The 25,934-nt window shown below is 47.3% G+C and overlaps 1 long non-coding RNA gene across 2 annotated transcripts; it reads left to right on the forward strand.

Moving 5' to 3' along the window:
- Positions 1-23: 23 nt before the first annotated feature.
- On the forward strand, positions 24-25,908 carry LOC105473908 (uncharacterized). 2 transcript variants are annotated; one of them, XR_011610140.1, is made up of 4 exons: positions 24-203; positions 8,198-8,263; positions 20,355-20,520; positions 25,370-25,908. It is a non-coding gene; the product is annotated as an uncharacterized lncRNA (long non-coding RNA). The 2 variants fall into 2 exon arrangements; XR_982572.2 differs by lacking the exon at positions 25,370-25,908 and adding an exon at positions 21,350-21,997.
- Positions 25,909-25,934: the final 26 nt, after the last annotated feature.

Raw genomic sequence — 25,934 nt, forward strand, 5'->3', positions numbered from 1 at the left:
TGCGGCATCCAGCAGAGGGCGCGCCAGGCGCCAGCACCAGGCTGGAGGACGCCTGGCTCAGCCCAAGGCCGGCTTCCGGGAGCCCCGCTAAGTGCAGGGGGATACCCCGTCCTTGGCGGCTGCTTGCCTTTCTCCGTACTGTCCCTGTGAAGGTCAAGATCTATAACGTTGAGAGTCCCCAGACATACGATGGGAGAGTTGCAGTAAGTACTCTTTAAATCCCCTTTCACCCTTGAGAGTCTACGATTTTCGACGTTTTCCAGGCGATTTTTACTCTGGTCCAGAATAGGTGCGTGGTAATTCCTGACTTTCGCCACCTGAGGGCACTCCCGGCCCTCGCTTCCCTGCCCCGCGCGCGGTCTGCAATCGGCTGGGCTTTTAAGCCTCTCTGGGCTCTGGCTGGTCTCCCAGAGAATCTAAACTCAAAACGCTTGAGAGACACACCAGCCTCCGGCAATCCCAGAGTGTGCTGAAGTCCCCATCGTCCTTCCCTGGAATGTCAGTGAATGGGGAAGCCTTCCCTTTTTACTCACCGCCATCCTCCCCTCCCAGGCGTGGGGAGACCCGGCGCTGGGGCTGGGGGGCCCTGAGCAGGTTCCTCACCTGCACCGACCCACATCTTTGAAGTTGGAGTGCGTGGAATGGGCCTCAGTGGCACACCCCAATCTGGGGACACATCAGAACTTTTTTTTTTCCCCCTTATTTTGTTTTTCTTTTGAGACGGTCTGGCTCTGTCGTCCATGCTGCCGTGGGGCGATCACGGCTCACTATAACCTCCACTTCCCAGGCGAAAGCGATTCTCCCACCTCAGCCTCCCGAAGTGCTGGGACTACAGGTCCAGGCCACCACGTCTGGCCCATTTTATTTCTAAATGGCTCATGCCTATAATTCCAACACTTAGGGAAGCCAGGGCAGGCGGATCACTTGAGCCCAGGATTTTGACACCAGCCTGGGCAACATAGTGAGACCCTATCTCTACAAAAGATTTAAAAATTAGACGGGCGGGCTGGGCGTGGTGGCTCACGCCTGTAATCCCAGCACTTTGGGAGGCCAAGGCGGGCGGATCACGAGGTCAGGAGATGGAGACCATCCTGGCTAATACAGTGAAACCCTGTCTCTAATAAAAATATAAAAAAGTAGCCGGGTGTGGCGGCGGGTGGCTGTAGTCCCAGCTACCTCAGGAGGCTGAGATAGGAAAATGGCGTGAACCCAGGAGGCAGAGGTTGCAGTGAGCCAAGATCACGCCACTGCACTCCAGCCTGGGCGACAGAGCGAGACTCCGTCTCAAAAGAAAAAAAAAAAAAAAATAGCCGGGCGTGGTAGCAGGCAACTGTAATCCCAGCTACTCAGGAGGCTCAGGCAGGAGAATTGCTTGAACCTGGGAGGCGGAGGCTGCAGTGAGCCGACATCGCACCACCAACAGAGTGAGACCCTGTCTCAAAAATAAATAAATAAATAAATTAGCTGGGCGTACTGCCATGTGCCTGTAGTCCCAACTACTCAGGAGGCTGAGGTGGGAGAATAGCTTAAGCCCAGCATCAAGCCTGCAGTGAGCTGTGATTGTGCCACTACACTGCAGCCTGGGCAACAGAGCAAGACCCTATCTCAAGAAAAAAAAAAAAGGAAAGAAAATATAGGCTAAAATTCTATTTATTTATTTATTTTTTTAATTTAAGGTTAGGGCCAGGCATGGTGGCTCACGCCTATGATTCCAGCACTTTGAGAGGCCAAGTCAGGATTATTGCTTGAGCCCAGGAGTTCAAGACCAACCTGAGCAATATAGCAAGACCCTGTCTCTATTTTTTTAAATTAATTAATTAAAAGTCAAATAAAATGAATTTAAGATAGCCACTAACAAGATAATATGGAACTACAGTCCTCAGTATCTGAGGAGGCACTGGTTCTAGGACTGCCATACCAAATCCGTGGTATCAAGTCCCTTATATAAATTGGTGTAGGCCGGGCATGGTGGCTCACGTCTGGAATCCCAGCACTCTGGGAGGCTGAGGCAGGCAGATCACCTGAGGTCAGGAGTTCAAGACTAGCCTGGCCAACATGGTGAAATCCCGTCTCTACTAAAAATACAAAAATTAGCCGGGCATGGTGGTGCACATCTGTAATCCCAGCTACTCGGGAGGCTGAGGTGGGAGAATCACTTGAACCCGGGAGGCAGAGCTTGCAGTGAATCAAGATTTCCCCACCGCACTCCAGCCTGAGCGAGACTTCCTCTCAAAATAAATAAATAAATTGGTGTAGTATTTGCATATAACCTACCTATACTTAAATCATCTTTAGATTACTTATAATACCTAATACAATGTAAATGCTATGTAGATAGTTGTCCTGCTGTATTGTTTTTTATTTGTGTGATTTTTATTGTTATATTTTTTCCTGAATATTTTTGATCTATGGTTGCTTGAATCCCATGGAAATGGAGGGCCAATTGTACTTGGCAAAAAGAGAAAAAAATACTTGATCAGTATAGCAAAGAGAGGGAAAGAAAAACCAGAAAACAGCCTGGCCCAGTGGCTCACGCCTGTAATCCAAGCACTTTGAGAGGCAGAAGCAGGCGGAAAATGAGGTCAGGAGTTCAAGACCAGCCTGGCCAATATGGGGAAACCCCATCTATACTAAAAAATACAAAAACTAGCTGGGTGTGGTGACCCACACCTGTGGTCCCAGCTACTCAGGAGGCTGAGGCAGGAGAATCACTTGAGCCCAGGAGGCGGAGGTGGCAGTGAGCCGAGATCATGCCACTGCACTCCAGCCTGGCAACAGAGCAAGACTCTCTCAAAAAATAAAATAAAATAAAAAAGCATTTTCAAACATATCACTATCACAATACATTTGAATGGATGAATCTCTTCTATTACAAGACCAAAAAAATGTTTAAATCATGAGACTCATAAGTTCTTTTTTTTTTTTTTTTTTAGATGGATTATTGCTCTGTCACCCAGGCTGCAGTACAATGGTGTGATCTCGGTTCACTGCCACCTCTGCCTCCTGGGTTCAGGTGATTCTTCTGTCTCAGCCCCCCGAGTTATTGGGATTATAGGTGCCCACCGCCATGCCCGGCTAATTTTTTTGTATTTTTAGTAGAGATGGGGTTTCACCATGTTGGCCAGGATGGTCTCGAACTCCTGATCGCAGGTGATCTGCCTGCCTCGGCCTCCCAAAGTGCTGGGATTACAGGCATGAGCCACTGCGCCTGGCCAAGATGCATGAGTTCTTAAAGTGAAAACGAAGCGTCCTTTTTTGCAAACAGTCTGATCAGGGAAGGCAAGGTTAAGTGAAATATACATTTTCACTTCAATTTTTCATTAGTTCCTTCCTCCATCATTTTGTTACAGTGCCTAAGTGTGCCAGGCATGGTATTGGGTACCAGGGGTTCAGAGATGAATTGACTAAAGCTTCTCTAAGTGCCCCCCTCCCCAGTAGGAAGGATATCTGTCTTGACCAGAGTTAAACCCAGAGACAGCCAAGGAGGAAGTCTCGGCCTTCTCTCCTGAGCCACGCTCAGCCTCTTCCACTCCCAAAGGCCTCCTGCTCCTTCACCTTCAGCCCAGCCCATGCATCTCCCTTGATGCGAGACTCACCCAAGATGAGACGGAAACAGTCCCGACACACAATCAATCCTCACCTTTCCGACTTTTCCTTTTGGCACACAACACAAACACTCCGGGTTTGCCCTGAGGCATCTGCAGGGGCAGGGCCATCGGAGCGGAGGCTGAGGCTCCTCCGGGTCTACTTTCTCTGAGGAGAGCAAACACCGTTTGCCTTTGATACTTACCAAGGTCACTGTGGTTGCTCCCTGTGAAATGACAGTGGCAGCGTCCCCGAAACACTGGCTCCTTCTCCAACCCTCACACATGCATTAAATCCCAAAGGTGAAAGGAGAGGGCTCAGGGCACAGTGCTTATCCCACCACATGCCAAGAGGGGCTGGGTAATCCTTCTGGGTTTGTTCTCCAAAGCCCGAGTTGGGGAAATGGGGACTTTTCAGACAGGGTTACCTTTGTCTGTCCCTGTTCGTTTATGTGAGAGCAGGTTTGTTCTGCCAGGCTGAGGCCCCAGGCCCACCAGCCATCAGCTCCTTGTGGAGGTTGGGTGTGGGAGTGCCCCTCTGGGGACTGAAAGCCCTCCCATCCCTGAAGCTGGGCCTGTCTGGGGAGTGGGGGCAGGCGAGCTCCGTCAGCCACTGAGGAGAGAGGGCCTGGTCAGGGCCCTGCCACAGTCATTCCACAGGGAGTAACACACAGTTCTCTACTAAAAACACAAAGTTCACCAGGTGTGATGGCACACACCTGTAATCCCAGCTACTCAGGAGGCTGAGGCAGGAGAATTGCTTGAACCCGGGAGGTGGAGGTTACAGTGAGATGGCACCACTGCACTCCAGCCTAGGCAACAGAGTAAGACTCCGTCCCCCCGGCCCGAAAAAATATACTGGGCTGGCAGGGCGTGGGGGTTCACGCCTGTAATCCCAGCACTTTGGGAACCTGAGGCAGGTGGATTGCTTGTGCTCAGGAGTGTGAGACCACCCTGGGCAACATGGCAAAACTCCATCTCTGTAAAAATTTAAAAATTATCTGGGTGTGGTGGCATGCACCTGTAGTCGCGGCTACTCAGGAGTCTGAGGTGGGAGGATCATCTGAGCCTGGGGATGTTGAGGCTGCTGTGAGGCATGATTGCATCACTGTACTCCAGCCTGGGTAACAGAACAAGACCTGTCTAAAAGAAAATACTGACATTAAGCTGGGCACAGTGGCTCATGCCTGTAATCTCAGCACTTTGGGAGGCAGAGGTGGAAAGATCACTTGAGGCCATGAGTTCAAGATCAGCCTGGGAAACATAATGAGACCTCATCTCTACAAATGTTATTTTTACTTAGCCAGGCGTGGTGGTGTGCACCCATAGTCCTAGATACTCAGGAGGCTGAGATGAGAGGGTCCCTTGAGCCCAGAAGGTTGAGACTGCAGTGAGCTATGATTGTATTATTGCACTCCAGCCTGGGCAACAATGTGAGACCATGTTGCCCAGGCTGGTCTGGAACTCCTGGCCTTGAAAGATCCTCCCACCTAGGCCTCCCAAAGTGTGGGATTACAAGCATGAGTCCCTGTGCCCGGCCTCCAGGGGCTTCTTGACAGAACAAGCATCCTGGAGTAGGGGTGGGGGTGGCCATCCTAATTAGAAAGCATCCCTCCTGGGTCTCTGAAGCGCTAAAGCCAGGTGAAGACCCCAGCTCTGCATCTTGGCCCACAGTGGATCTTGAGAGGGGTCCATGGGAGTTCTCATCATCAATAAGACGTTCTATAACTGGAGGACTCCAGTCACCTGAGAAATGAAGAAATGGGTCAGAGGACTTGACAGGGATGGGTGGGCCAGCGGTGCCCCCAGCTCTGCACCACGTGATGGAGCCTCTTTTGCATTTGCAGCTCCCTCCCCGGGGCAGAACAGGTCTGTTTGTCTTCCCAAACCTCAGAGATGCCAAGAACGAAGGAAATCTGATACCCCTAAGGCAAGAACTGTTCCAGCCCTGTGCTGCCAACAGGAAGCCTTTGCCCATGCCCAAGAGAGAGGGCAGGTGAGAGGCCCCCGCCTCAGGGTTCCCACCAACCAGCCAGGGACACCAGGAGCCATCTGCCATGTGGTTCCCACAGCAGCCAGCAGGGGGCAGCCTGTCGAAGACTTCCTGGGGCCATGTCGCCCTGAGTTGTGCAGGTTCCCACAGGCCAGCACCCAGTGTGGAAAACAGCATGTGGTAGCAGGGGGTTAGGTGTCCGGCATGAGCCAGCCTGGCCTTTACCTTTTGGGCTCTTTTCCTGTCTAGCCCGCCCAAAATGTGGAAACCTTAACAGCAGACATGGGTTATGATGTCAGAGTTTGGGATATTTTAGAAGGGGTCTTGTTATGTTGCCCAGGCTGATCTTCAACTCCTGAGCCCAAGCGATCCTTCCACCTCAGCCTCCTAAGTAGCTGGGACTACAGGCGCCTGCCACTGTGCCCAGCTTAATGTCAGTTTGTAGCTTCACAACTTTGCTTTATCCTAATTTCTGAGCAATACCCAATCAGCTAGGCCTGGAGCACCATCCCCACACTGAATTTCTCCCTCTTTTGGATATTTTATGGACATTAAAAACAAGCATGGGCTTCAAAAGACACCCACAAGCTGGGAGAAAACATTTTAAAAAACAAACCACAGACTGGGAGAAAAGATTCACAACCTACATATCTGGTAAAAGACTTGTATTCAGAATATATAAAGTACTTTTACAACTCACTCATTAATAAGACAAACATCTCAACCGAAATGGGCAAAAGATTTGAATCAACATTTCATCAAAGAAGATATGTGGAAAGTCACTAGAGACATGAAAAACGCACCCCATCAGCAGCCATAAGGGAAACGGCCCTTGAAACCACAGCGAGATGATACCATTTCCACCCCATTGGAGTGACTGCAGTCCGAAAGGCTGACTATACCAAGACTTGTGAGCATAGGGAGCAAGGCAGGCTCTCATGCGCTGCTGTTGGAAATAGAAAAGAGCGCAACCACTTTGGAAAACAGTTTGGTAGTTTCTTTTTTTTTTTTTTTTTTTTTTTTAGATGGAGTCACGCTCTATTGCCCAGGCTGGAGTGCAGTGGCGTGATCTAGGCTCACTGCAACCTCCACCTTCCGGGTTCAGGCAATTCTCCTGCCTCAGCCTCCTGAGGAGTTGGGACTATTGGGATACACCACCACGTTCAGCTAATTTTTATATTTTTAGTAGAGACGGGGTTTCGCTGTGTTAGCCAGGCTGGTCTCGAACTCCTGACCTCAGGTGATCCACCCACCTTGGCCTCCCAAAGTGCTGGGATTACAAGTGTGAGCCACTGCACCCAGCCAGTTTCTTAAAAAAATTGAAATGTAACATTTAGAGCATACACTATCCCATTCTAAGGTAATTAATCACCCCCTTTCCCCCACACAAAAAAATGTATGAAAGCATATGTCCAGGCCAGGTGTGGTGGCTCACGTCTGTAAGCCCAGCACTTTGGGAGGCCGAGGTGGGTGGATCACTTGAGCCTGGGATTTTGAGACCAGCCTAATATGGTGAAACCCCGTATCTACTAAAAATACAAAAATTAGCTGGGCATGGTGGCGTGCACCTGAAATTCCAGCTACCCAGGAGGCTGAGGCAGGAGAATCGCTTGAACCCGGGAGGCAAAAGTTGCAGTGAGCCGAGATCACGCCACTGCACGCCAGCCTGGGCAACAGAGCAAGACTCTGTCTTGAGAAAAAAGCACATGTCCACACAAAGACTCAAACACGGAGACGAAAATTTCCACAGCAGCTTTACAAGTAATAGCCCCAAAACAGAAAACAACCGCAATGCTCACCATGAATAATGAGTAGATAAGCAAATTGTGGACTATCCATCCAATGGACTACTGCACAGGGACAAAGAGGAACCACACACACACATATACAGACACACAAATATACATACACACATATACACACACAAATATACACACACACACAAACATATACACACATATACACACACATATACACACACAAATATATACACACATATACACACACAAGTATATACACACATACACACAAATATACACACATACATACACATATGCACACACACACAAATATACACACACATATACACGCACACACAAATATACACACAAATATACATGCACACACACAAACATACACACATATACACACATATATACACACACAAATATATACACACATACACAAATATACACACATACATACACATATGCACACACACACAAATATACACACATATATACATACACAGAGATATATACACACACAGAGATATATACACAAATATACACACATACATACACATATGCACACACAAATATACACACACATACATATATGCACATATATACATACATACACACATATACACATACATATATACACACATACATATACACACATATATACAAACACACACCTATACACACACACATATATATTTCTAAATACAGTTGGCCCTTGAACAACATGGGTTTGAACTGCATGCCTCAGCTTATACACAGATTTTTTTTCAATAAAAGAGACCCTGAGTGTGCCTGCCTCTCCTCCCGCCTCCTCCACCTCTTAACCCTCTGCCTTCTCTGAGACAGTGAGACCAACCTCTCTCCTTCCTCCTCAGCCTACTCAATGTGGGAGACAACCAGGGTGACGACTTTTGCAATGATCCACTTCCACATAACGAATGGTAAGTAGAGCTTCTCTTCCTCACAATTTCCTTGATAACGTTTTGTCTTCTGTAGCTGACTTTATTGTAGGAAAGCAGTGTGTAATACACAGAACCCACCAAATATGTCTGCTTTCTAATCCCCTCAAGAATTAGAATGAGTGGATTGTTTGGCAATTGTGGAGTCCCAGGTTCCAGCAAAGGAGCTGAATGGTCTTTTAAAATGTTTTTATTTTTAGTTTTAAAAATCATTTGGCCAGGCGCAGTGGCTAATGCCTGTAATCCCAGCAATTTGGGTGGCTGAGCCAGGTGGATTGTTTGAGCCCTGGAGTTCGAGACCAGCCTGGGAAACATGGTGAAACCCTGTCTCTACAAAAAATACAAAAGTTAGCCAGGTATGGTGGTGCACACCTGTAGTCCCAGCTACTTGACAGGCTGAGGCAGGAGGATCACTTGAGCCCAGGAGACGAAGGCTGCAGTGAGCCGGGATTGTGCCACTGCACTCCAGTCTAAGTGACAGAGTGAGACCCTGTCTCAAAAAAAAAATGATTTGTATTTATTTCACTGAGCATGTCTCATGGTTCATCCACGTTGTCTCAGGTGTCAGAATTTCCTCCTGTCGAAGGCTGAATAACACTGCATTTTCTCTATACCCCGTGTTTGATTTCTCCATTCATCTGTCGACAGACACTTGGATGGTTTCCACCTTTTGGCTGTGTGAGTGATTCGGCTATGAACACGGCACGCCACTAAAATTTTGATTCTAGGTGTTGTTATACCACAACAAATGGCTGGAACAATGTTGCGCCTCAATAAAAATGTATTTTAGGGGCCGGGCGCAGTGGTTCACACCTGTAATCCCAGCACTTTGGGAGGCCGAGGTGGGTGGATCACCTGAGGTCGGGAGTTCAAGACCAGCCTGACCAACATGGAGAAACCCCATCTCTACTAAAAATACAAAATTAGCCGGGCGTGGTGGTGCATGCCTGTAATCCCAGCTACTCTTTGACAGCCAGGCTGGAGTTGCTGTGGCAGGACTATAGCTCACTGCAGTCTCCACCTCCTGGGCTCAAGCAATCCTCCCACCTTAGTCTCCCAGGTGGAGGGGACTACATGCACCCCCCACCACTCACAGCTCAAAATATGTGTTAACTGACTGTTTACACTATAGGCAAGACTTCTGTCAATAGCAGGCTGTTAGTAGTTAACTGCTGGGGAATGAAAAGTTATATTTGGATTTTTTACTGTTGGGGCCACCCCTAAACCCCTGCATTGCTCAAGGGTCAACTATAGTATGTATATATATTTACATATTTTTTCTTAGAAGGTCAAGGTTGATACTGTATATATGCACCAGAGTAACCATAATTCTCCCTCCTCTTTTGCCTTTACTTTTAAATAGATTTGGTGCTCACCTCGACCTTCTGCACTTTTCCCTGCCTGCTCTTGTTTATGTGGACTGACCTCTGGATGGTACTGTCAGGCACAGAGGGGCTTTGTTTCTTCAAGAGATCATGAGGCTGCATTCCCTGAGAGTCTGCAGGTCGCCTGACCTTTGAAGGAAGGCTTTGCTGAGGAACACTTTTTAAAACATAGTGTAGTCATTTTAAAAATACATTTTCTTTTCCTTTTTTTTTTTTTTTTTTTTGAGATGGGATTTCACTCTTGTTGCCCAGGCTGGAGTATAGTGGTGCATTCTCAGCTCACCACAACCTCCACTTCCTGGGTTCAAGTGATTCTCCTGCCTCAGTCTCCTGAGTAGCTGGGATTACAGGCATGCACCACCACGCCCGGCTAATTTTGTATTTTTAGTAGAGATGGGGTTTCTCCATGTTGGTCAGGCTGGTCTTGAACTCCCGACCTCAGGTGACCCGCCCACCTCGGCCTCCCAAAGTGCTGGGATTACAGGTGTGAGCCACTGCGCCCGGCCCCTAAAATACATTTTTATTGAGGCGCAACATTGTTCCAGCCATTTGTTGTGGTATAACAACACCTAGAATCAAAATTTTAGTGGCGTGCCATGTTTATAGCCGAATCACTCACACAGCCAAAAGGTGGAAACCATCCAAGTGTCTGTCGACAGATGAATGGAGAAATCAAACATGGGGTATAGAGAAAACGCAGTGTTATTCAGCCTTCGACGGGAGGAAATTCTGACACCTGAGACAACGTGGATGAACCTTGAGACATGCTCAGTGAAGTAAGCCCGTCACAAAAGGACAAACACTGCACGATATCACCTTTTTTTTCTTTTGAGACAGAGTCTTGCTCTGTCGCCCAGGCTGGATTGCAATGGTGCAATCTCGGCTCACGGCCACCTCTGCCTCCCAGGTTCAAGCAATTCTCCTGTCTCAGCCTCCCGAGTATCTGGGATTACAGGCATACGCCACCACGCCTAGCTAATTTTTGTATTTTTAGTAGAGATGGGGTTTCACCATATTGGTCAAGCTGGTCTTGAACTCCTGACCTCAGGTGATCCACCCACCTTGGCCTCCCAAAGTGCTGGGATTACAGGCATGAGCCACCATGCCTGGCCGCATGATGCCACTTATACGAGGTCCCTAAAGTAGTCAAATTCAGAGAGACAGAAGTAGAACGGTGGTTGCCTAGGGCTGGGAAGGGGGGATGGAGAGTGGGTGTTTAATGGGTAAGAATTTCAATTTTTTTTTTTTTTTTTTTTTGAGACGGAGTCTCGCTCTGTCGCCCAGGCTGGAGTGCAGTGGCGCGATCTCGGCTCACTGCAAGCTCCGCCTCCCGGGTTCACGCCATTCTCCTGCCTCAGCCTCCCGAGTAGCTGGGACTACAGGCGCCCACAACCGCGCCCGGCTAATTTTTTTTTTTTTTTTTTTTTTTTGTATTTTTAGTAGAGACGGGGTTTCACCGTGGTCTCGATCTCCTGACCTTGTGATCCGCCCGCCTCGGCCTCCCAAAGTGCTGGGATTACAGGCGTGAGCCACCGCGCCCGGCAAGAATTTCAATTTTACAAGATAAAAAAGCTCTGGAGATCTGTTGCACAGTCATGTGGATGTACTTAACACTGCTGAAATGTACACCTAAAAATGGTTAAGATGGTAAATTTTACCTGTAATTTACCATAAATTAAAACAAAAAACAAAAAACCAAAAACCAAAAACTTAGTGGCATAAAGCAGCCACCACCATTGTGTGACGTTCCTGTGTTCCCTGGTCAGAAGTTTGGGCACAGGCAAGGTTGCTCCTCTCTGCACTAGGATGTCTGAGGCCTCATCTGGAGGTGACCCTAGTGACTAGGGCTAGAAGGACTGGAGACAGATAATCTACTTCCAAGACCACGCTTTTACTCACGTGTGTGGCACCTGGGCGGGGATGGCCCAAGGACGGGCTCTTCTGGGCCTGTTGACTGGAGCCCTCCAGGTGGCACTTTCAGCATGGCAGCCTCCAAGCAATCAGATTCCGTTCGAGGTGGTTCAGAGTTCCAAAACAAGTGTCCCCATCAGGCAAGGCCATGTGGCCTTTTATCACCTAGTCTCAGAAGTGACAAAGTCACCACTTTTATGAATTGCTTCTTTACTGCAATGTAGGTACTTTAACAAACTTCAGCATCAACAGTGAAATGTTATGTGTATGCCGGTTACTTACCCCTTAACTCAGTATGTATCAAGAATGCTGCTAGGGTTGGGCATGGTGACTCATGCCTGTAATCCCAGCACTTTGGGAGGCCGAGGCAGGTGGATCACCTGAGGTCAGGAGTTCAAGACCAGGCATGACCATCTCTATAAAAAATCAAAAATTTAGCCAGATGTAGTGGTAGGCACCTGTAATCCCAGCTACTCTGGAGGCTGAGGCAGGAGAATTGCTTGAACCTGGGAGGCAGAGGTTACAGTGAGCCGAGATTGCACCACTGCACTCTAGCCTGTATAGCAGAACGAGACTTGGTCTAAAAAAAAAAAAAAAAAAAAAAAGAATATATTCTAAAAACCCTTATAACTCAACAGTAGAAAGATAAATAAACCAATTTAATTTAATTTATTTATTTATTTGAGATGGAGCTCTCTCTGTCACCCAGGCTGGAGTGCAGTGGTGTGATCTCGGCTCACTGCAACCTCTGCCTCCCGGGTTCAAGGGATTCTCCTGCCTCAGCCTCAAGAGTAACTGGGACTACAGGTGCCCGCCACCATGCCCGTATAATTTTTGTACTTTTATTAGAGACGGGGTTTTGCCATATTGGCCAGGCTGATCTGGAACTCCTGACCTCAGGTGATCCACCTGGCTCAGCCTCCCAAAGTGCTGGGATTACAGGCGTGAGCCACCGTGCCCAGTCAAGAGTGATTTCTTAAGGAAGTACTTGGTATTTTTCTGGAATGATGAAAAAGTTTTGAAACTAGAAAGAGGTGGTGGTTGCGCAACACTAGGAAAACTCTGGATGCCACTGAATTGTACACATCAAAATGGTGAATTGGAGCCTGGTGCGGTGGTCTGGAACTGTAATGCCAGAGACTCAGGAGGCTGAGGTGGGAGGATCACTTGAGCCCAGGAGTTCAAGGCTGCATTGAGCTATGATCCTATGATCAGGCCACTGCACTCCAGCCTGGGCAACAGAGCAAGATCCCTGACTCAATTAAAATAAAAAATATATATTAAAAAACAAGAGAATGCATAGGCTCCAGGGGTATCAGCCACTATCATATCAGCAGGGTCTCACTCCAGATGTGGCTAATACAAGTCTTTCTGTGATCCATAGCTTTATCAATAACCTAAACTTGATTTGCTAATTAGCATAATGATATCTTTTTTTTTTTTTTTTTTTTAAAGAGACAGGGTCTCTCTCTGTCTCCCAGGCTGGAGCATAGTGGTGCAATCATAGCTCATCACAGTCTTGGACTCCTGGGCTTAAGCAATCCTCCTGCCTCAGCCTCCTGAGTAGCTGGGACTACACGTGTGTGCCATCACTCTTGGCTGATTTTTTTGGTAGAGACAGGGTCTCGCTATGTTGCCCAGGCCTTATTATTGTTTTGTAAGAGCTTCCCTTTCCTTTAAGATTCTGGATACTTTGATACGTTTATTGAAGATACCTTCTCTAAGTGTACATAATTAAATTAAATCTTGAAATACACTTTCTTGGAATAGACTGCTCTTAACTGAAACTGTAAGTAGGTGAATGTTTTGCTGGAGATTCTGAAAAAGTCAAACCGTCCCTGCTCATCTCCACACCCACTGGGCCTTTGTCTAAGGATGTCACAGGCCATAATTCCCAAGCAGCAGCCAAATTCTTACAAAGGCTGAGGACCTGGGTTCCGCGTTCTGGGGGGGAATTTTCTTAGGAATATAGGAGGAATTTGGGACTGGGTGAGGGAGTGTCAGAGTTCTCTAAGAGGGAGGGGCAAGGATGGCAAGGAATGAAGGGGAGGAAGAGCTGAACCACACAGCCAATTTTGAATGGAAGCAGTTGCTAAGGTCAAGGTTTCCCAAAAATCAAAATGGAAGTCATTGTCAGGCAGCAATATGGCTCCCTGCTGTTTCCAAACCACCCTGACTGCTGTGGGCTTTTGAAATCATGAAGGGCTGAGTGGCTGTCTGCATAGCAGGGATGTGGGTGAAGGCTGCAAGGCGCTTCCTCCAAAACTGGCTTAGTCTGTGCCTGCAGATATGAAAGGAGTACACAGAGAATCCCTGGTGGCTGGAACCAATTTCCCCCATCCCCAGCCTCAGCCACCACCTGTGCTGAGCCCGTAGCAACCGGGACACAGCAGCAGAGTGCCATTCACTGAACAGCTAACTGCTTTACAGGCCATCGATCGTCACAACATCCTTCTAAGTCTTGTTGTTGGTATTCTTTCATTTTTTCTTTCTTTTTTTTTTTTTTCTCTTGGAGATGGAGTCTCACTCTGTCACCCAGGCTGGAGTCTGGTGACACAATCTCAGCTCACTGCAACCTCCACCTCCCAGGTTCAAGCGATTCCCCTGCCTCAGCCTCCTGAGTAGCTGGGATTACGGGCACCTGCCACCACGCCTGGCTAATTTTGTATTTTCAGTACAGACAGGGTTTCACCATGTTGGCCAGGCTGGTCTCAAACTCCTGACCTCAGGTGATCCACCTGCCTTGGCCTCCCAAAGTGCTGGGATTACAGGCGTGAGCTACTGTGCCTGGCCCGGTTGGCATTATTTCTATTGCATATACGGGGAAATTGAAGTTCAAAGAAGTTAAGTAACTTACTCCAAGTCACATAGCCTCTGAGTGACAGAGCCAGGATTTCTATGATTTATATGATTCTGTGCCCATGACAGAGGGCTCCTGGTTGTGTCTAAAGGGAAAAGCCAGGATAGTTTATTATTCAGAACTCAAAAGGTTAATTTGTCCTGTGCTGTATATTAAAATTGTCAGAGAATTTGGGGAATTAAATGAAGTATCATCTCCCCAAACTTCCTTAAGAAATGCTCCCATCAGCAGGTGCCTAGCACGAGGCAAACCTTTTAACTTTGGACGTGACCCCTCTCTACAAAGGCAGCCCTACCCACTACCACGAAATTCCTGCTGCCCAGGACCCAGACTTGAACAATAAAAGACATCTGGGGCCAGGCACGGTGGCTTACACCTGTAATCCCAACACTTTGGGAGGCCGAGGTGGGCAGATCACCTGAGGTCAGGAGTTCCAGACCAGCCTGGCCAACATGGTGAAACCCCATCTCTACTAAAAGTACAAAAATTATCCAGGCATGGTGGTGTGCACCACCATGTCCCAGCTACTCTTGAGACTGAGGCAGGAGAATCACTTGAACCCGGGAGGCAGAGGTTGCAGTGAGCCGAGATCACACCACTGCACTCCAGCCTGGGCAATGAGAGCGAGGCTGCATTTCGCCGGGGGTGGGGTGGGGAGGAAGACATCTGGGAACTGGGACTGGTGAGTTTCATTTATTTAGACCCTAGGCCTAGCATCCCTGGAGCCTGGCTCAGATTTTTGTGAATCTGAACACCTTGGCGGGAAGGGAGGGAGTAACGAGGGGGGCAGGTTTCAGAGGAGAAGTAGTGGTGGCCAGAGATGAAGCCTGAGCAGAGCTGCTCGGTGGTGGGATGTCCTCTCCAATGAGGGTTGAAGGAGAGGCAGCAGCTGCTCGGGTTTGCCTTCTGGGCCTGAGCTATTCCACGAGGTTGCCACCAGCTGCACGTGGCTATCAGGTGCTTGAAATGTGGACAGTCTGATTGAGATGAGCAGCAAGTGTAAAATACACCCTACATTAAAAAACCTTGGCATGAAATAAAGTAATGTAAAATATCTCATTAATATTTTTATACTGATTACATGTAGGGATGTTGGACATATATTAGATTAAATGAAATGTTATTAAAATTAATTTCACCTGTTTTATTTTTCTTCCTTTACTTTTAAAAGCATGTGGCCACAAGAAAATTTTTCTTTTTTCTTTTTTCTTTTCTTTCTTTCTTTCTTTCTTTCTTTTTTTTTTGAGATAGGGTCTTGCTCTGTTGCCCACGCTGGAGTGCAAGGCACGATCAGGGCTCGCTGCAGCCTCGACCTCCTGGGCTCAAGTAATCCTCCCACTTTGGCCTCCCGAGTAGTTGGGACTACAGGTGTGTGCCACCACACCTGGCTAATTTTTAATTTTTTGTAGAGATGGGGTCTCACTATGTTGCCCAGGCTTGTCTCAAACTCCTAGACTCAATCCATCCTCCCACTTCAGTCTCCCAAAGTGCTGGGATTACTGGTGTGAGCCATGGCACCTGGCCCAGAAAATTTTCAGTTCAAAATTACAAATGAAATTGCTCATTCTAAGGCCAGGTGTGATGGCTCATGCCTGTAATCCCAGCACTTTGGGAGGCCAAGGTGGGTGGATCACCTGAGGCCAGGAGTTTGAGACCAGCCTGGCCAACACAGCGAAACCCCATCTCTACTAAAAATGCAAAAATTAGCCAGGAGTGGTGGCAGGTGCCTGTAATCCCAGCTTCTCAGGAGGCAGAGACAGGAGAATCGCTTGAACTCGAGAGGCAGAGGTTGTAAGTGAGTCAAGATTATGCCATTGCACTCCAGCCTGGGCGACAGAGTGAGTCTCTGTCTTAAATAAAAAAAAAAAAAAGAAAAGAAATAGCTCATTCTATTTCTGTTGGACAGCGCTGTCTTGGACCAGTCCTTCCTGCCTGTGTGAGTGAGGGGAGGACAGGTGGGCAGAGGGCTGAGCTCCTTCAGAGGAAAGCATTGCCTCCTGTGTTCCCTCCAGGTGAGAGCTGTGTGCAGGCCTCTGCAGAGAAGGGGAGGAGAGAGCAGAATCACCCTAGGGGCTGGAACCAAGAGTTGACTGACCGGATGTCGGGACAGACGGCTGGGAGGATGGAGCTTCCTAGGGCAGTGCCAGCCCCTGAAGGGCATGGGTGGGGACAAGATGGGGCCGGGCAGGTTGTCTTCTGATAGCCATGCCCAGGGCTGTGGGGGTGGGGTCTGCTCTCCCTCCCTCCAGCCCTGTAGGATTTTTGCCGCTCCTGTCGGGTGAGGAATAAGACTGATATTTTCTTTCTTTTGGAATCCTTTGTTGGTCTCTTGATTCTCTGAGCCTGTGGGCAGCTGAGCCTACCCAGGGAACTCAGGTCTGAACTAATCGGCCCCCTGGGGGTGCTCCCTAGCAAGTCCCTAAAGTCCCCCGGCCCCAGCTTGCCCCCCAGACCACAGACATGGATGACAGGAGCCACAGGGGGCTTTGGGAACCAGGCCTCACCTGGGGGTTGGAGCCTGTGGGTCTAGGCCTGGCGCCTGGAGTCTGAGGTTTAAAAACTCCCCCGTTCTTGATGCCTGATTCTCTGATTCTCTGCCAGGAATTTCTCCGGCAGCTGTGCCAACACAGGGGTTCCAGGGCCTCTGCCAGGGGGTACCTTTGTGTCTGGCTTGCTGGGATTCATTTACACAATCTGGCTAATAAAAGAGATGGGGAGAAATCCATTTAGCTAGTGCCTGGGGCTATCCACTGGGCACTAGCAGCCAAGCCGGGGAAAGTTGTGTAAGTGTTTCCCAAACGTAAACAAAGGCTTGAAACTTGCCCTTGCGGAGACATCCCTGGAGAAAAGGTGAAGTCATTGAGGGCTATCTAGAAACATCTATAGGGAAAGAATTAGAGGAAAGGACACAATTGTCAGAAGAGGCTGGCAAAAAAAAGTGAGGAATTCCACGCCTACAGCCTCTGTTCTTTCTGTTGTAGCCCTCAATTCGCTGTTAGACCCCCTCACTTTCTGCTGGTCATGATTTAAACGTCAGCTACTCCATGATGCCCCTCCTGGTCATTTTACCTAAAATTACAACGTGCCCCATCACTCCCGACAGACTTCCCTTAAACGCTTTTCTGACTTATTTTTATCTTAGTGCTTATCAACTAAGATAGATTTTTATTTATCTTGTTGACTATCCATTTCCGCCATTAGAATGTGGGCAGGGATTTTGTATTATTTTGCTGGTACTGGGTTCATACTTGTTTGTTTGTTTTTTGGAGACAAGGTCTCACTGTGTCACTCCACCACTGCACTGTGCTGGAGTGCAGTGGTGCAATCACACATCACTGGGGCTTCGATCTTTTAGGCTCAAGCAATCCTCCCACCTCAGCCTCTGGAGTAGCTGGGACTAAAGGAATGCACCACCATGCCTGGCGAATTTAAACTTTTTTTTTTTTTTTTTGGCAGAGATGAGATCTCGCTATGTTGCCCAGGGCTGGTCTTGAACTCCTAGGCTCAAGCAGTCCGCCCACATTGGCCTCCCAAAGTGCATGGCAAGCCACTGTACGCGGTCTAGCTTTCTATTTGTTGGTTGAAGCAATGGATGCATGCCTGAATATATGAGATTTTTCAACTTCCAACCCAAAAGCCGCTTAGGATGGGAGTCCACCCCCTGTTCTTTGCAATACTCTGTGGGTAATAAAAGATAGGAATGACCTTGAATGTCCACCAACAAGGACAGGTTAGTTAATGTATGCTACACACAGAGAACAAAATACTCAGCTGCCAATAAAAGAAATAAGATTAGTGATTCCTCAAAGAGCTCCACGTACCTCTGAGAACTATTTTCATAATACTAAGACAGTATTTGCCTTTTTCAATGTGTTGACATTTGTACCCATGATGCAGAAGGAATGGTGGGTAAACCTGACATCGCCTCAGCCTGAATTAAGGCAGTGGCATCAAACTGTACCAGGAGTTATTGTGTTCTTCACCATCATACACTCCTCATTTTTAAAAAAATTAATTGCATTTAAGAATGTCCTTGAGGTTGGGTGTGGTGACTCACACCTGTAATCCCAGCATTTTGGGAGGCTGAGGCGGGAGGATTGCTTGAGCTCAAGGTTCCAGATCAACCTAGGCAACATGGCAAGACCATGTCTCTACAAAAATACAAAAATTAGACAGGTGCATGGTGGCATGTCTGTAGTCCCAGCTACTTGGGAGGCTAAGGTAGGAGGATTGCTTGATCCTGGGAAGTTGAGGCTGCAGTGAGCCATGATCACAACACTGCACTCCAGGCTGGGTGACAGAACAAGACCTTGTGTCCAAAAAAAGAAAAAAAATATACCCTCAATGAAGCAGGAAAATAGTTTTTAATTTTATTAAATTTTGAGGCTGGGTATGTTGGCTCATGCTTGTAATCCCAGCACTTTGGGAGGCCAAGGCAGGCGGATCACTTGACATCAGGAGTTCAAGACCAGCCTGGCCAACATGGCGAAACCTCGTCTCTACAAAAAATAAAAAAAAATAGCTGGGCGTGGTAGTGCATGCCTATAATCCCAGCTACTCTGGAAGCTGAGGCCTGAGAATTGCTTGAACCTGGGAGCTGGAGGTTGCAGTGAGCCGAGATTGAGCTACTGCACTCCAGCCTGGGTGACGGAGCCATACCTTGTCTAAAATCAGTTAATTAATTTATAAATTTTGATCCTTATGTACACACCTTTTTAATATTTGGTGTAATGGATGGAAAGTGAACAGAAAGCCCTTGGGCTGCAGATCAAAGTCCATTACTCATCCTGAGAAAAGCATGTGTGCTGTTGTTTATGAGCTGAACTAGCTTCCCTTTCAGGGAACATCAGTTTTGCCTGGAAGCACAGCTGACAATCCATGGCTATTCACAGCTGGGCATTCAGAGACACTTTCTAGAACAATGAACAAAGTGAGCCTGTCACTTCAAGGTAAACAATTGATAGTACTTTCTAATAACAATAAAATGTGAGCTTCAAAGAAAAACTAGAATTTTGGGCCGAGCATGATGCCTCTTGCCTGTAATCCCAGCACTTTGGGAGGTGAAGGCAGGAGGATCACTTGAGCCCCAAGTTCAAGACCTGCCTGGGCAACATAGTGAGATCCCGTCTCTCTTTCTCTCTCTCTCTATATATATATTTAAGTAGCTAGTTGTGGTGGCACACACCTGTAGTCCCAGCTACTAGGGAGGCTGAGGTAGGAGGATCACTTAACCCCTGGAGTTTGAGGCTGCAGTGAGCTATGATCATGCCATTGTAGTCTAATCTTTGTGACAGAATGAAACCCTGTCTTAAAAAAACACAAACAGGGCCGGGCGCGGTGGCTCAAGCCTGTAATCCCAGCACTTTGGGAGGCCGAGACGGGCGGATCACGAGGTCAGGAGATCGAGACCATCCTGGCTAACACGGTGAAACCCCGTCTCTACTAAAAAATACAAAAAAAAACTAGCCGGGTGTAGTGGCGGGTGCCTGTAGTCCCAGCTACTTGGGAGGCTGAGGCAGGAGAATGGCGTGAACCTGGGAGGCGGAGCTTGCAGTGAGCTGAGATCCGGCCATTGCACTCCAGCCTGGGCGGCAGAGCGAAAAAAAAAAAAAAAAAAAACACAAACAGGAAAAAATAGACTAGAATTTTGGAAAACTTTAATACTGTGTAAGTAAAATGTGTCAACACAGCCAATGGTACAAAAATTTGCATAGGTTATGGATCTTAAATGTGCAAGACAGAGCAACAGATTTTTCTGAAACAGAGTATGTAAAGTTTGTTCATGTACTTTCAGTGTCCACATTGCAACTAAACCTCAAGAAACAAGAAACCCCCACTTGTCTGAGCTTTGCTGTCATATCAAAGAATAGCCACCGTTATCTGAAAAGCCTATTAAATGACACCTCCCTTCTTTCAGCTATATATCCAACTGTATTTCCAGCAATCTGTGGAAGATTGGATTTTCTTCACATACTTCAAGCAAAACAAATTGCAGCAAATCAAATGCAGAAGCAGATGCGATATCCAACTATCTTCTACTAAGCCAGATGTAGAAGACATTTGCAAAAGACATTTGAAAAAAGGTAAAACAGTGCCTCTCTTCTTATCAATATTATTTGTTAATATATAATGGCTTATTATTATATTTTTAAACTAAGATTTATGGAGATATAATTCACTTATCATAAAACTGATCCTTTTTTGTTTTGTTTTGTTTTTGTAAAAGTCATCATTTTGAAGTGCACAATTCAGTGGTTTTTGGTGTATTTCCAGAGTTGTAAAACCATCATCACTATCTAATGTCAGAATATTTACAATTTAAAGAGGCACCGCAGGAAGAAACATGAAAAGAAAACTCTGCACCAAAATGAAGTGCTTAACAATGTTTTATTTATTTACATTTATTTATTTATTTATTTACTTGAGATGGAGTCTCACTCTGCTGCCCAGGCTGGAGTGCAATGGCGTGACCTCAGCTCACTGCAACCTCTGCCTCCCAGGTTCAAGTGATTCTCCTGCCTCAGGCTCCTGAGTAGCTGGGATTACAGGCACCTGCCATCATGCCCAGCTAAGTTTTGTATTTTTAGGAGAGACGAGGTTTCACCATATTGGCCAGGCTGGTCTCAAACTCCTGACCTCAAATGATCCACCTGCCTTGACCTCCCAAAGTGCTGGGATTACACACATGAGCCACTGCACCCAGCCATGACATGAAGTGCTTAACGATGTTTATAAAAGTCAAAACCCTTTGCTCTAAAACAAATCAAAATCCTGAAATTTTGACTTGTTCAAGAAATAAGTTGACAATCCAAAAACAAGTGGGAGGGAATACCTCCGGGGATGAAAGCAGCCCGGGGTTCTGCTCGTCCCTTTCTGGAATTTAGTTCACTCTGACTTCTTTGTGACTTGCAGGTCAGACTTTCCCACAGGACTCAGAGGCCTGTACTGACCCATCAGGGCTGAAAGAGAAATCTTTTCTTGTCCAGATGCCACAGAAATGGACTCAATTCTGCAGGGATTTGAGACTCAAATCTCCATTCCGACTCAATTCTGCAGGGATTTGAGACTCAAATCTCCATTCCGACTCAATTCTGCAGGGATTTTCAGAGGGCGGGCAGGCAGATAATAATATCCAAAAATGGCCACAATTTCTCCCTGGAGAGGTAGGGGTCTATGATCCCTCTCCTTGAACTACGGTCCCTCCCCTTTGTCACTGGCTTGGCCGATAGAGTTCAGCTATGTGACTTCTGAGGCTACATCACAAAAGGTGATACAGCTGCTACCGGACTCTTCTTCTTGGAAAGCCCACCCTTGGAGCCCAGTGACCACTTTGTGAGGAAGCCCAGGCCACATGGAGAGGCCACATGTGGGTGTTCCAACCAACAGCTCCAGTGAAGGGCCCAGCTGGAGCCGGCACGGATCCTAGGACACGTGAGGGAGGGAGTCTGAAGGTGGTTCTTGCCTCCAGCCTTAGCGCAGCCCCCTGCTTTTTATAAGTGTATTAGAGCAGAGATTTCCCCACAAAACTCTGCCCAAATTGGACATCTGTGAGCAAAATAAATGTTTGAAGCCGCTACATTCAGGGATGGTTTGTTACACAGCAATAGAACTGAACAAGAAGTCTTGGAGAGAAAACAATGATTTTATTTTCCCTGGGAAAGGCAGAACCTCCTGTGGCCACCCCAGAATGTTAGTGAAATAAATGAGCTCATGGGATGACACAGACAAAACATTTTCAGCTGCTCTACAGCAGAAACATCCGCCCTCCCCTCTTCTCCACAGTAAACAAGAACTTTCATTTTCTGATAACAGTTTGATATGTTCATGGTAGGAAATTCAAAAAAAATGAATTTTTTTTTTTTTTTAGATGGAGTCTCACTCTGTCTCCCAGGCTGGAGTGCAGTGGAGCCATCTCGGGTTCAAGCAATTCTTCTGCCTCAGCCTCCCAAGTACCTGGGACTACAGGTGCATGCCACCACACCGGGCTAACGTTTGTATTTTTAGTAGAGATGGGGTTTCGCCATGTTAGCCAGGCTGGTCTCAAACTCCTGACCTCAGGTGATCCACCCACCTCGGCGTCCTAAAGTGCTGGGATTACAGGCGTGAGCCACCGTGCCTGGACACAAAAAATGAGAATTTTAAAAAATGGAAATGAAAATTATCTGGACTCTTAGCATTTATAACTGTTAATAATTTGCCCCCTTTAGTTTTTTTTCCCCCATAGATAGACATTTGTTTTACAAAACATGGGTCATATTTGCACAGTAAGATTGATATTGGCCCATCATTCACCAAGCATGTTTTTTGTTTGTTTGTTTGTTTGTTTGTTTGAGACAGGGTCTCTGTCGCCCAGGCTGGAGTGCAATGGCTTGATCTTGGCTCACTGCAATCTCCACCTCCCGGGTTCAAGTGATTCTCCCACCTCTGCCTCCCAGGTAGCTGGGACTACAGGCACATGCCACCATGCCCAGCTAATTTTTGTGTTTTTAGTAGAGGTGGGTTGTCACCATATTGGCCAGGCTGGTCTTGAACTCCTGACCTCAAGTGATCTGCCTGCCTCAGCCTCCCAAAGTGCTGGGATTACAGGTGTGAGCCACCACAGCCAGCCCACCAAGCATGTTTGCGTCTTTGTCAGGTGCCCGACTGGACACTGGAGAAGAGGAGAAGGAGAACAGGCTTTGAGATGTGGCCGTAACAGTGACCACCTGGAATGGTCACTAGTGAGATACTAACACTTCATTCCGAAGGGTGGCCAGGTGTTGCCTGGTGAATACTGTGGGCCTCTGCTATTTTCCCTCAGGGGTGGGACACAGCTCAGAGGGCATTCTATCCGGGCTGGCTGCCTGGTGGACACAGCCCTCAGTCTTTGCCCCTCGCAGGTGATGTGCCTTTTGAGAGGCACCAGGTGACTGCTCACATTATGCAAGCTCATTAACTTAAAGCGCTCCCTCATTTGGAAACACTTCCATGAAAAAGTGAAATGTTGTTCACAATCCACTCTTATTAATTTCAGAATCTTCAAGGCAGGGCACCGTGGCTCACCCCTGTAATCCCAGCACTTTGGGAGCCTAGGCAGACAAGATCGACAACATAGAGAGATCTCATCTCTATTTAAATTAAAAAAGAAAGAAAGAAAAGGAAAAAAAAGTCATTTTTAATTAAAAAAATGTTCAACATTATATTCATAAATAGGAAGAGCTGTTAGATTTTTTAACATGAACTGTTGTAAATTTCAGCATGTAAAAAATGGTTTAAAAATTGTATTACCGGCTGGGCACAGTAGCTCACGCCTGTAATCCTAGCACTTTGGGAAGCCGAGACAGGTGGATTGCTTGGGGCCAGGAGTTCAAAATCAGCCTGGCCAACATGGTGAAACCCTGTCTCTACTAAAAATACAAAAAATTAGCTGGCGTGGTGGTGGGTGCCTGTAATCCCAGCTACTTGGGAGGCTGAGGCAGGAGAATCGCTTGAACCTGGGAGGCGGAGGTTTCAGTGAGCCAAGATCGCACCATACACTCCAGCCTGCGCAACAAGAGCGAAACTCTGTCTCAAAAAAAAAAAAAAAAAAAAAAATTGTATTACCTACTCAAGCAAAATTTCTCTCTCTCTCTCCCTCTCTTTCAGACAAGGTATTACTCTATCACCCAGGCTAGAGTGCAGTGGCATGATCATGGTTCACTGCAGCCTCCACCTCCTGGGCCCAAGTGATCCCAAATAGCTGGGACTACAGGTGCACACTACCACACGTGGCTAATTTTTTTTTTTTTCTTTTGTATTTTTTGTAGACAAGGTTTTGCCATGTTGCCCAAGCTGGTCTCAAACCCCTGGGCTCAAGTGATGCACCTGCCTCTGCCTCCCAAAGTGCTGGGATTACAGGTGGGAGCCACGGTACCCGGCTGCAAAGTTTCTTCCTGATATAGACTATTAAGAATTTTGAACTTTCTTTTTCTTGAGGAGAGCTCAATGGAATATGAAAATTTAAAAAAAGAACAAAACCAACCGGGTGCGGTGGCTCATGTCTGTAATGCCAGCACTTTGGGAGGCCGAGGTGGGAGGATCATCTGAGGCTAGGAGTTCATGACCAGCCTAGCCAACATGGCAAAACCCTGTCTCTACCAAAAATACAAAACATTAGCCAGGTGCAGTGGTGGGCGCCTGTAATCCCAGCTACTCAGGAGGCTGAGGCAGGAGAATCACTTGAATCCAGGAGGCAGGGGCTGCAGTGAGCCAAGATCACGCCATTGCACTCCAGCCTAGGAAACAAGAGTGAAACTCCATTTCAAAAAAAAAAAAAAGTTTTTAAAATATAAAATTAAAAAAAATTTTAATTACAAAAAATTTTTGACCTTTTTTCCCTGAAATATGTCACATAAAGTGATCAAAACAGATGTGACAACAAAGGCAACCTCCTAGTCACCACCACCAGGTCAGGAAGTGTAGTGCCCTGTGATGTATTTGCAGGGTTCTCCAATTGCAATTGCATGTGTAAAACCCGTCTTCTCCGTACCAAGTCAAGTTGTTCAGTATGAATGTTAAAGAAAGATTTTTAAACTTTTATTTTAAAAAAGTATTTTCCTTTATAACTTTTTAAAAATAACATTTTAACCCAGGTCCCCCACATGCCCTGCACTCGCATGCCAAAAGCTGGTCCCTGGGTCTCAGACGACCACAGTCCAGCGGGTCGCTGACTCGCCCCAGTCATCAGCCCCCGGTGGGTCAGAGCAGCGTCGTTCTTAAGCGGGGACAGACCCGTGTTTACAAGATTCTCAGTGCTTGGCTGATGTAACAGCGGCATCAGCCTTCCTTGGGGAGAATGACGACTGTATGTTTTTACCCTCTTGTTAAAAATGCTGATTTAATTTTCAAGCTGTTTTTCTCTCTCTCCTTTCTTTTTTCCTCCCTTCCCTCTCCTTCTTCTTCGTTTATTTTTAGAGCCAGGGTCTCACTCTGTCGCCCAGGCTGGAGTGCGGTGGCCTGACCATGGCTCGCTGCAGCCTCGACCTCCCAGACTCAAGCTATCCTCCCACTTCAGCCTCCTGAGTACCTGGGACTACAGACAAGCGCCACTACGCCTGGCTGAATTCTTTAAAAGTTTTTTGTAGAGACGGTCTAACTATGTTGCCCAGTCTGGTCTCGAACTCCTGGGCTCAAAAGATTCCGCCACCTTGGCCTCCCCAAGTATTGGGATTGCTGGTGTGAGTCCCCGCACCAGGTTTCTTCTCTTTCTTGTGGGTTTCACGCAAAAAACCCCGAGTCCCTGAAGCTGCGCTGCTCTCCTGCCTCCAGGGAAAACGGGAGTTTTTTTCTGCTCCTTTGCTCTCCCTCTTTTTTGTTTGTTTATTTGTTTTTAGTATTTTTAGCATGTTTTGGAAACATTTCGTTTCAATGAGTATTTGAAAAGCAGCTCCCCCGCCCCGCGCTCCGGGCGGGCGCCTGCCACTCCTTGACCCCGGGGAGGGTGGGCACCACTCCCAGACGCGGGGGACGCGTGGGTGTC

The sequence above is a fragment of the Macaca nemestrina genome, chromosome 11 (genome assembly GCF_043159975.1).
Source record: "Macaca nemestrina isolate mMacNem1 chromosome 11, mMacNem.hap1, whole genome shotgun sequence".
Taxonomy (NCBI): domain Eukaryota; kingdom Metazoa; phylum Chordata; class Mammalia; order Primates; family Cercopithecidae; genus Macaca; species Macaca nemestrina.